Source organism: Camelus ferus, chromosome 2, assembly GCF_009834535.1.
Source record: "Camelus ferus isolate YT-003-E chromosome 2, BCGSAC_Cfer_1.0, whole genome shotgun sequence".
Classification (NCBI taxonomy): Eukaryota; Metazoa; Chordata; class Mammalia; order Artiodactyla; family Camelidae; genus Camelus; species Camelus ferus.
Window position 1 is genome coordinate 12,974,594 of NC_045697.1, and position 13,108 is coordinate 12,987,701.

Consider the following 13,108-nt stretch of genomic DNA (forward strand, 5'->3'; position numbering starts at 1 on the left):
CTCCCATGTTTGGGGCCCCAGGAACACAGAAATACATATAACAAGCAAAATCCAGAGGTTCTCATTCCAACTTTTGTTGAATGAATGAAATACAGCCTCTCTTGACTATTTTAGTTACTCCCCTAAATCCCTGGAGATATAAATTATCCTTTCATAGCTCTTCACTCACACATGTTTTTTATTTTAGGATTTTTTCCCCCCACCAAGTATGTATATCTAGCAAGTGATACTTAAGGTCTGGAAAATAAGTTCTCACGTGGTAGGACCTTTTGTCACCTATTTCAAAAACAAAGTCCACATTTCTCCTTCATCTTACTTTTGCTTTTACAGCCATAAACTTGTCTGTATTCATTATAATCATAGTCACTGACACAGATAATCAGCCCAGTATGTGGAGGGGATTTTCAGAATTTTCACAAGGCTGGAGAAGGGTTCCTTGGGTGAAATTTAACCAGGTCCACATTAAATTTTTGTGCTTGCATGGAATACATTTTCAGGTTTTTACTTTCTAATGTATCCACTCTTGTGAATAGTACCTCCACACCTGCATTTGTTTTTTTTTTTTTTAATATTTCCTGGCATTTTTCATTTAAAAATAATTTTATAATGCTTTTAGATTAAAAAAAAACATTTGCAAAGATTATAAATATAGAGTTCCCATATTTATTTTGCCCCGCTTTCCCCATTGTCAACATCTTATATTTCCATGGTTCATTTGACAAAATTAAGAAATTGACATTAGTACATTACTATTACCTAAAGCCCAGTCTTAATTTTGATTTCACCAGTTTTTCCATTAACATCCTCTTTCCCAGTATCTAGTTTGTACCACATGGCACTGTCCTATCTCCACAGTGCTTCTAGTCTGTGACACTCTTCTCTTAGTTTTCGTGGCTTTGACAATCTTGAGGATTGTTAACATTCTTAGAATTTCCCTCAATCTGCATTTGTCCGAGGGTTTCCTCATGATTAGATGAGGGATATAGGTTTGGGGAAGAACACCACAGAAGTGAAGTGCCTTTCTCATCTCATCAGGTCTGCTACGTGACGTCCACGTGCTATCACTGACGATGTTGAATTTCACCAGTTGGTTAATGCAGTGTTTGGGGAGCTTTCCTCACTGTGCAGTTGTTATTTTCCCCTTCCCTGTGCTATTCTTTGGAAGGAACCACCAATTCTAGCATGTTTTCAGGGGAGACTAGAGAGAATCTATACTCTGCCATCCTGACAGTTGGAATTAGTATTAGTCCATAACAAAGCTTTGCTACTTCATAACTATTTGGAAATTCGTTGTTTAAGATCACAATATCCCCTTAAATTGCTTGATAAAAACTCTCTCTATATACAGATAAGTATTCTCATCCTCTGCATGCTACTGATGAAGGTACTTGTAGCTGGAGGAGTTAAGTGTGTGAGGGTCAGGTGTGGAACTGAGATTCAAATTTTGATGTTCTTGCTTTAAGCACTTTGTCGCTATATCACAACCCAGGGAATAAATAAACCTTAACATATCACATGGTCAAGTCCTGACAAGCTCACTACAAATAGCAAGACTGTATCTAACCTTGAATTAAAAAAATACACAGGTATGTATATACATATATATGTAACTGAATCACTGCTATACTCCTGAAACGAATACAACATTGTAAATCAACTATACATCAATTAAAAAAAATATTAAATTCCTTTAAAGGCTTGTTGAGTGACTTTCCAATAACATAGCTGGACAGTTCTTTCCCAGGGGATAGCAAGCCAAAGTGTTTTGTTGCATTCCTGCCCTTCCACCAGCCTCCAAGGAACAACATTCCTTTTACACCTTATTTTATATTATCAAAAACTTAGGAGTCTAGCCTCAATCCTTTCAAAAGTCTCTTCCAAAACGAAGAGCTTCCAAAAGCTAAAAATTTATATTTTCTAATGAGAACAGTCATGCTGAATCAATAGACAGATGTGAATTCTGATCACATTGTTTTAGGCAAATTACCTAACGTCTCTGAGACTCAGTTTCTTTCTTTCTCTTTTTTTTAATTTTAACTTTAACAACCTTTATTGGTTTTCTTTGATTGCTTCTGGCCCGGCATTGGAAGGGCTGTCTGGGTTCTTCTGGCTTTGTTTCTGGGCTTCTACAGCTGCAACTTTTAAGGCTCTTTTTTGCTCCTTTAGCTTTTGAACCTTCTGGAAAAGCCACATGCACAGAGCATTCTTGGTCACCAAGCAGCGGTGGGTTTTTTGATAGAACAGAGCGGGAAAGGTGTACTCAGTCCTCAGTTCCCTGCTTGTCTGCTCAAAGACAGCATAGTTGGTCTTACTGAGTTATTTGAGCATCTTTTTCCTCACCGCTCATCAGCAAATAGCACTTGTGGCTTGGTTCTTTCGATATCTCTGCATATGTTCTTTCTAATTGTGGAACTTGACCGTCAAGGTAACAATTTGAGCATGCAGAGAGCTGGCGTTCTCAGAGTTTTCCACCACCTTGTTCATCAGCAGAGTTTTCTTGATTTTTAGGTTCTCCTTCTGTTATTTCCAAAGACAACAAGGAGATAAATAGCAGATCATGGGTAAATAGATATATTTCTTTTTACTCTGGAAAAGGCACTTCTAATAAGCATGTCTGTTCACAACATCATCAACCTTCTCAATTTCAGGGATGTTCTGGTAGTCCTTGAGCAGCATGGAAAGAGGCAGGACATCTATTTGGCTGGCAGCCTGAGGATGAGACCTCCAGGAGGTGAGGGAAGGCACCACTGGCTGGAGGGAAGCCTGGCGCATGCTCCGCCCAGCAGTGGGAGTACTGGAGCCGGGGTCACTGTTTGGGTTCAGTTGAGCTCCACGTCTTCCATGCCACCCTCACCATGGTGACCGAGACTCAGTTTCTTGATCAGTACAAACTGATTAAATATAATAATGTCTCACGTGGTTTTGAAATATATAAAATTTCTAATTTAAATATGCATACATTAAATGCTGTTTTCCTCCTTGAATTGAGACTTCTCATGGTCTAAAGAAAACTTCGAATTATTAGATGTGGTCTTAAATTCTGATCCTATCCTTAGGAAAATTACTTACATTTTTTGAGATTCAGTTTCCTCATCTATAAAGAGTAGCTGATATAATGATTTTCTTATCATTTGTTGATGTTCAAATGAGGTTATGTATAGGAAATATCTGATTCAAATATGTCATCATATAGACTTTGTTCTTTTCTCTCTTTGGATTCCATCCTGATTTTAGTTGTATTTGCCCAAAAGAAGAGACAGCATTAAGATAGCAATCTGTTCCAATGAAGAGAGAACATAAGCTTTCAAGTCAAGGAGACCCAGGAGTGAATTCTGGCTCACCGACTCATTAATGCTTGCAATGTACCTTTCAGCTTCTCCAATTTCCTCATTTGTGAAATAGTACAAATAGTGTTGGGAAGGTTAAACCAAGTAATGTATTCAAAAATGGTGTTGTTTATTTTTTGAGGTATGAGTGCTAAAAAAAATAATGCTTTTAATATATAAGTAAAGTGAATCAGATTTTTACCTTATTATAGAAAATTTATTTTCAATGAATATTTCTGAAACTATAACTAGATTAACCTCAGTTTGAATTACAGCTCTGAGAAATCATCAGGAGAAATGTTCTGGGTAACAATGGCATTAAACCCCTTTATGGATTAGCCACCTATTCAATACTCAACTAATATTGACTGAGCACCTACTGTGTGCTGGTGTCTTTTCTGGTCACTATCTATTCTAGGCTGTTTGAAAGCATTCTTTCCCACATAGTTTAAGATGGTGTCAGTAAAAAGTCTTCAAACTAACTACATAATTATAAACATTTGGTTATCACATCATTACATCATGAGCTATATTCAATAAAAAAATGAAACATAAAAAAGACATTTCAGAAATGTCCATCAACAGATGACTGGATAAAGAAGATGTGGTATATTTATACAGTGGAATACTATTCAGCCATAAAAAATGACAACATAACACCATTTGCAGAAACATGATGTCCCTGGAGAATGTCATTCTAAGTGAAGTAAGCCAGAAAGAGAAAGAAAAATACCATATGAGATCGCCCATATGTAGAATCTAAAAAAAAAAACACACACACACACACAAAAAACATAAATACAAAACAGAAACAGACTTATTGACATAGAATACAAATTTGTGATTGCCAAAGGGGCGGGGGGTGGGAAGGGACAGACTAGGAGTTCAAAATTTGTAGATACTGACAGACATATGTAGAATAGATAAACAAAATTATACTGTATAGCACAGGGAAATATATACAAGATATTGTGGTACAGCTCACAGTGAAAAAAATTGTGACAATGAATATATGTATGTTCATGTATAACTGAAAAATTGGGTTCTACACTGGAATTTGACACATTTTAAAATGACTATAACTCTATAAAAAAATTTAAAAAAAAAGACATTTCAGGACAGTAAATGTTATATTTGCAAGAATGCTAGCCAGGGGTTGAGTGTTGCTTTCTGTATCTAAGGTGATACTTCATAGATGACAATACAATGTGCCTCAGGTAAGTCGGATTAGCACTGAGACCCTCTCTGAAGAGCACCTGAAAATTACGGGGGTTTTCTATAAACTTCATGGATATTTCCCCGAGTTTGGAAAGAAAAAAAAAAGGCTCTAATTCTGGAGCAGAGCAATTCTAGCAGAAGGCTGATGTAGATCTTACCTCTGCTGTCAGTTAAAATATTTTTTTCTCATGGACTCCTGGAACACTGAGGCCATGGATTTGCTCCAAAAGAGATCAAATTGTGCACTTTTTATTAACACTGTACATATGTCAATAATAATTCTTTGGAAAATTAACCTAAACTGGGCTTGATATATGAGTATCAGAGGGCTTTTAAGCTCTCAGTGTAGGATTATTTATCTGCTAGGTAATGTTACAGCTAGAGAAGGGTAAACATATGTGCATAGGGCAAAGAGTCATGATCTATATAATAAGGTATTTTAATTAGTGATACATGACATATTAGCATGACTATCAGAAGTGCCTTCTCCAGATTAAAAAAAAAAAAAATTACCCATGATCTACTACTTCCTTATTGTGTGGCCCTGGGAGACCTTCTCTAACTCCTTTACAGCTGGGTTTCCACCTTTATGCAACAGAACTGAGTCAATTCTCTAACTTAGGGGTTAACGTAATGATTAACTTAAACTGATGAGTCTAACGTGCCTGGTGCAGAGTTTTGTGCACCTTAAGTGCTCAATGAATAACGTTCAGTATTTTTGTCATTTTAGTACCATTATTATTGTAATTTATGATAGTAGTAATGATGGCCTGACACCAATGAGAAGAAAGATCTCCCAAATATTCTCCACTATGTTAATTTTGCACCTTGCTTATTCCACAGCCATTTCCAGGGTATTCTACCTCTATTTCTTACTGCAATGTGACTCACACTGAGGTTGTTCTTTGCAGAGAATCTAGGGGGAGCTTGTGGTACAGAAATTAACAAAGCACCAGCTAAAATAAAGAAGTTTGTTTACTGGAAGCTACCTGAGCTTTGAAGTAAAACAGAGCTGGGTTTGGCTTGCCCTCTGTCATTTGCTATCTCTGTAACCTTGCACATGTCTCTTAGTTTCTTACTCCTCAAATTCCCATCTGTAAAGGAAATAAATCATATCCATCTCCCAGGGTAGTATGAAAGTTCAGAAGATAAAGAACATGTAAAAATGAAGAAAGTGAAATACAAAAAATTCAAATAGAAAAATGAATAAGAGACATAAACTTTTCACAAAAGAAGAAACATAACTGACTGTTAAATATATGGCAAGATTTTCATTTTCAATAGTAATATGGAAAATGCAAGTAATACCATAATGAGATACCATTTTACCTATCAGATTGACATTAAAAAAATCTGACAACATTAAATACTGGTGGCAGAATAGAAACTCTGATTCATGGTGGCCAGAGAATAGTACAACTATTTTGGAAAACAACTTATCATTAACCAGTGGAGCTGAAAGTTTGCATACACTAGGACCTAACCATTTTGCTACCCAGTCTTTACAGAGAGGAACTATTTTAGGAAAAGAAGAGAACATGAAGATGATTGACATTTTTATCACCATTTATATGCCAAGGGCTTTACAATGTCTTTTATTCTCTCAGACGTTCTGTAAATGTGGCTCTTAACTCCAGATAAAATATTCATGTGGAGCAATCCTTACAGATCATACTCTAGAGTATCATTTATAATTTCTTGATTTAATTAAGTACTGGCCCCTGTACAGACATATGTACAATGTGTCAGTTATTCATCCGGGGGACTGATTAGACATCATGTCAGAAGGATAGGGTGGGGAAATCAGTGGAGATACCTGCTTTGCATCCTGTCTGAGGTCTACACGAAATCTGAGTTTTAGCCTCTGCTGTCACTTAGCCAGTAGTTAGCCTTTCCAACAGGGTTCATAAATTACTCTTCAAATAAACTTTACTCATAAATCACTAGTTTCTAGTAATGTATTATAGGATTTTTACACTAGATCCCAGACATTTTCCTCCTCTCGTTACAAGATACCATTCTGCTTGGTGATAGGAGATGGGTACACATGATGAGCAATATGCCACCGTATAATTCCATAGCAGAACACTTTGAAACAAGCCCTCTTAATCAAGTGCTGCATAATAGATTCACCAGGCAGACAAAGCTCCTGCTTCATGGGGTAAAACATATTGACATGGACACACTTTCAGTCTCAGGGTCTCAAGTCTCCTTTTTCAGTTTGTTAGCATATTAGTTCTCTGATTTGCTGAGTGGTATTTTTATCCAGAGCCAGCTTTCTATGCTTCCCAGGGTGATTGTGTCAATATTCCTTGTCTTTATACTGATGGAATTTTACTTAATATTGCATAAATTTGTTAAATAAAAAATGTGAAAGGAGTTTTTATAAGAAAACTATGTGTAAAGAGTCAATAAAGAGAATTCCTTAAAATACCGTGGAATTAGGTGTAGGTGAGACAATTAAGATAAGGAGAACAATTAAAAGTCTAAGGCAAATACAAAGGACTGATGTATTTCATGAGTCGTTCTAAACCCTTGCTTCAGTTTAAAGAACCTGGAACTGGTAATTGTGTAAGATGCATTAGGGGTGAAATTTATGTAAGAAAGATAAAGGAAATGCAAAGATGGACATTGGCATGTCGTCTTTGTATGTTTTAAGTTTTAAATGTTATGTTTCCCTGCTGCATCAACCTTTACAATTAATTGATCAATTGTCTTTTCTGGTCAGGTTTGATAAAGGGGATTCTACAGTAGTGATAAAGTTTCATCATCTAATACAGGTAATTAGAAGAAAAGAGCCTGCTTTAGGCAGGATTGTATGTGCAGACAGTATACAAGGACATTTTCTCAGCTAATTCTAAAATAACGAGCACCTGTATATTAGTGTAGAGCCCCTTTTCTGAAGATGTTTTAAACTCAGGACCCCTCCCTCCTGGTTACTGGGTAAGTTACTTTTTGTTTGGGGACCAGATTTGATTTATGCCAAGGACCTTATGCATTCAATAAAAATTTGTTCATCTGAAACCCTAAATTCAAGAATTTTGTTTTTCTAAGAGTCAAACACCATGATGTTGTAGGCTCAATGTTAAAGCTCATACTTGTCCCGGGATATACTTTTCTGGGTTAATGTAGTCGTGGGGGTGTGTGATTGCCCAGAGCCCTCTTGTGGGTTCCTCATGGTGTCCAGCAGTAAGCTGGAGGAAAGATCTTCCTTCTTCTCTAGCTCTGGGAGGTGAACAGCACAGATTACCTAATTCAGGCTACAATGGAGGTAACAGTGGGAGTGGCCACCAGTCATCCTTGTCAAGTTAAACACAGTGCCTGTAGCAATTCTCAAAAATTCTTAGCATTCAGTTTCCTGGTGCCAAGACAGATTGATTAGCAGCTCTGCTCCTTCCAAAACACCGTTATTCAGGGATGCTTGTCTCTTCCACCACTCCCAGTGTTCAGGTGACTCACACTGCCATATAAGCATGGACTTAAACCTTACAAATCAGTCGTGTTTTCCATTACGGAAATGTAATGGTGGTACCTAAGGAGGTAGAGGATGGTTGTGGCTTAGAATGGATTATCACCACAGGGAATAAAAAAAAAAAATCTTAAAAATGCAATGGAGATCTTAAAAAGTGAAAGGAAGAGGCAGAGCTATGACCCCCTTCCTATTAGTCTGCAACTTGCTGGTGTCTTTACTAGCAGTTCACTTGGAGCCACCTGAGCTCCTGAATCATTGATCTAAAAGTCAAAGCTTCATTCTAATAAAAATAACAGTTAGCATATGCTGAGATCGTATTGTGTTCCAGGGGTCTTAATAAGGGCTTCTTGTTTTATTTAATGTTTTAATCAGTGGTTATTGAACATTAGTGTGTGTAAGAGTTTCCCGGTGAGCTGCTAAAATGCAGATTCACAGCTAACACCTCCCATCCGCTAGTTCAGATTCAGAGTCCTGGGGCAGGATCCCCAAATTTGCATTTTCAGCAAGCTCACTCTGGTGCTACAAGCCTAATAGACAAAGGCTGAGTAGCTCTGCTGATGATTCTCTGAGTCAGCTGCTGCTGAAATTATCCCTATTTCACCCATTAGCAAATCTAGTCAGAGAAAGGGGGTAAGTCACTTTCCCAAGATTAAAACATAGGAAAATGTGGAACCAGGATTTGAGTTTTACAACAAAATCCACTATCTTAGCTTCTGTATATACTATACCTTGACCCTGGGTTCTACTTCCTTTTCAGTTTGATTACTGAATTAGGTCCTTGTCGTGCCTGGATGAGTTTGATCGGCACACCGCAAGCTCCTATGGTGAACAGAGCTGTGGGGGAAATATTCTCACTGGTTTCTATTTCACCAAAAGAAGCAGAGTGGCTACTGGGACTAGAGGAATGATATCCTGGTAACATTTTCTGGTAATCTAAAAGTATAGAGTTCCAGACTCAGGTTGCCAGGGTTTGTGAATAGCAGCTAAACCTCTGGCAACATTCCAGGCTCTCAGCAGGACTGGAGATTTTGAATGGACCATATTTCTTTGTTGACTTTCTCAAAGTAAAATTAATCATGGCTGGACATTGTTTAGAAATGTCTGGGTGTATATTCACCAATAATTGATTTGTTTCCACATGAACACCTTGTTTTCCATGCAAATAGTTCTCCTTGATGGGTGATTTTATTCCTTTTCGTGCATGCCAGGGGGCAGTGTGGTTTAACGGTAGTGATTATGTGTTTCTTGAGACCTTGTTCTTGTTCTCCGAAATCTGTGCTTATAATCTATAGACGGATGGGGTATGAGTCTTTCTACGACTCTCAGTTAAGCCTAATTTCTAAAATTGAGAAGCAGAGAGCTTCTCAAATATTACACTATTTCTCCAGCCCAGGAACCCTAAGCAAATCTAACTTTTTGAGGATAGCTTTATCAACAGGAATGTAGCTCAACAGTAATACAGAGTATAAATTTTACAGAGTTAGTGTTGAATACCTATTTAAACATCAGACTAAAATAAAGGCATAGCTAAGTGGAATCTAGCATTTATATAAATATCATTCATTAGCAGAGTGCTGAGCCAAGAGACGTTGTAGAGTGGGATTAAGAGGAATTTAGTGACCTTTCAGGACTTTGGGATAACCATTGAGGACAATATGTCTTGACTATTTTTGACACTTCAAGGACTCAATCCTTGAAATGCAGGGGCATCATGGCAAGAAAGACATTTGTCTTATGGATTGAGAGCTCCATATACAGCTGATGTGTTTTATCATGATTGTAGCTATCTTTCTATGAGCCCTCAAGTGTACATATACAAAGCAAATCTATTTGTTATTATTACTATTTGGCCTTGAGGAACTTCCTAGCCAATGAGTTTAAATTTATGTGAGTACAGAGGGCTTTTTTATGTTCAATAACATGATGTGATGGTTGAGTGTACTCCTGAAGTCAGATGCCAGGGTTTGAACACCATCTCACCATTTACAAAGTGTGTGATGTGATCTTGGGTGAGTGAACCATCCTCTCATCTGTACAATGAGATCCATAGGGCCAATGAAAGGGTTAAGTGAGTTAATGTATGTAAAACATTTAGAAAGTGCCTGGTACCTAGTAAATGCTACATCAAATATAAGTGTTAATTATTGCAATTTGTGTCCACAAAGTCAAGAATAAGAGCAGGTGGATGAGCCACTGTGACCTCTTTTGCCAGGTCTTTACCCTGATTGCCCTTGCAGTCTTTTCATGAAAAGAACCACAAATTATTCTACGGAAAGATAGCAGCTCTTCTATGCACTCTATTCCGGATCTTCTTTGCTCTGGGCTTCACACTAGTTTCTGGCTGGAAATGGGTCCCTCTGAAGGGAAGTCAGTTCCAGGCCTGTCTTGCTGCAGCAACTCTGAAAGAGACGCATTGCAAAAAGGAAAGAAGCTATTCATGGAAAAGGGTTTTTAAAACCTTATACCTCCTTCTAAATATTTGGCTCCCCCAAAGTCTTGGTTCATTTTTTTTTCTCCTAAGAATAAATTTGTCTGTAACAGATTCGTCTTTCCTATCTCCTTTTGGATAAAGGCAGAGACTCAGAAGCAGCACCATGTGAAGTCACCTTTACGTGTGAAGTCACCTTTATGTTAGAGTACAGACGCTAAAGGGGACAGTCTAAAGCATGTTGTGTGCTGCACTAAATGCACCACTGTGGCCGCTTCGCTGTCAGATCTTGGTCACCCTACTTTTGATTTTGTTTTGATGATAAAGGTTTTAATTATTATAATCCCACAGCATATATTTCAGAAACTTTTTTCTTTTGTTTTATTACATTTTATCCACCCCCTAGAAAATTCAAATGTTAAATCTTTAGTTTCGCAGACATATATTGTCATTGTCTTTTTTTTTCAGCTTTATTGAGATATAATTGACATACAACATTGTGGAAGTTTAAACTGTGCACCATGTTGATTTGATACACATATATTGCAAAATGATTACCACCTCTATTACATCATAAAATTACCATTTCTTTTTTGTGATTAAAATATTAAAATACTTACTCTCTTAGCAACTTTTAATATAGAAGGCAGTATCCTTAGCTATAATCACCATGCTGCACATTAGATCCTCAGAACTTATCTTGCAGCTGGAAGTTTGTACCCTTTTGAGCAATATCCCATTTCTCTCATACTCCAGCCCCTGGTAACTACCATTCTACTCTCTGTTTTTATAAGCTTGGGCTTTTTAAAAAATTTAGATTGCACATATAACATATATTATACACTATTTGTCTTTCTCTGTCTGACTTACTTCACTTAGCATAATGTCCTCAAGTTTCATCAATTTTATTGTAAACTGCAGGATCTCCTTCTTTCTCATGGTTGAATAATATTCCCTTGCATACACACACACACACACACACACACACACACACACACACACACACTACATCACCTTTAGTTGTATGTTGATGGACAAAAGTTGTTTCTGTAATTAGGTTATTGTAAACTGATGTGGCAATCAATATGGGAAATGCAGATATATTTTTGAGGCCCTTTTTTAATTCCCTTTGGATATATACCCAGAAGTAGAATTGTTGGATCACATGGCAGTTCTAATTTTAATGTTTTGAACAACCTCCATGCTGTTTTCCACAGTGGATGCACCAATTTGCATTCCCAGTAACAGTGCAAAAGAGTGCCCTTTTCTTCACATTCTTATCCACGATTTGTTATCTCTTGTTTTTCTGATGATAGTCATTGTAAGGTGATATCTCATTGTAGTTTTGATATACATTTTCCTTATGATAAGTGTTGTTAAGCATATTTTCATGTACTTGTCAGCCATTTGTATGTGTCTTCTTTAGGAAAATACCTATCTAGTTCCTCTGCAGATTTTACAAATGAATTGTTTGTTTAATTTCTATTAAGTTGCATGAGTTCTTTATATATATTGGATATTAATCCCTTATCAGATATGTGATTTACAAGTATTTTCTCCTTTCCATAGATTGATTTTTCTTTTTGTTGACTGTTTCTTTTGCTCTGCAGAAGTTTTTTAGTTTGCTGTAGTTCCATTTATTAATTTTTGCTTTTGTTGTAAAATTAGCTTTTTCCCTAAGTTTTTTTCTAGGAGTTTTATTGTTTCAGCTCTTATATTTACATCTGTAACCCATTTTGTGTTAATTTTTGTGAATGGTGTAAGTAGGGGCTCTGATTTCATTCTTCCACATATGGTTATCCAGTTTTACCAACACCTTGATTAAAGAGACTATCTTTCCCTATTGCATATTCTTGGCTTTCTTGTCAAATATTAATTGACCTTATATTTGAGGGTTTATTTCTGGGCTCTTGATTTTGTTCCACTGGAATATGTATTTATTTTTTGCAAGTACCATACTCTTTTGATTACTTTATCTTTCTGGGATAGATTGAAACCAGGAAGTGTGCTGCCTCTAGCTTTGTTCTTCTTTCACAAGATTGCTTTGGCTATTCTGGATCTTTTGTGGATCCATATGAATTTTAGGATTGTGTTTTCTAATTCTGTGAAAATGTCATTGGGATTTTGATAGGGATTGCATTGACTGTATAGATGACTTTCAGTAGTATGGACATTTTAACAATATGAATTCTTTTGATTCATAAACATAAGCTACCTTTCCATGCACTTGTGTCTTCAATAATTTCTTTCATTAAAATCTTGTGGTTTTCAGTGTACAAAGCTTTCATCTCCTTGGTTAAATTTATTCCCAGGTATTTTATTGTTTTTGATGCTATCAAGAATGCAATTTTTAAAAATTTCTTTTTCAGATGTCTTAGTGTATAGAAAAACAGTTGTTTTCTGTATGTTGGTTTTGTATTCTACAACTTTATTGAATTGCTTCTAAAAGTTTTTTGATGGAGTCTTTAGGAGTTTCTATACATAAAACCATAGAATCTGCAAGCAAAGACAATTTTACTTCTTCTTCTCCTATTTGGATGTTTTTTATTTCTTTATATTGATTGCTCTGGCTGTGCCTTCTAATATTGCGTTGAATAGGTGTGGTGAGAGTGGGCACTTTTGTCTTGTTTCTAATCTTACAGGAAACCCTTTCAATCTCTCACT

The 13,108-nt window shown here is 36.6% G+C and overlaps 1 pseudogene; it reads right to left on the bottom strand.

Moving 5' to 3' along the window:
• Nucleotides 1-2,031: 2,031 nt before the first annotated feature.
• Nucleotides 2,032-2,813, bottom strand: LOC116667110 (annotated as a pseudogene).
• Between the last annotated feature and the right edge of the window lie 10,295 nt (nucleotides 2,814-13,108).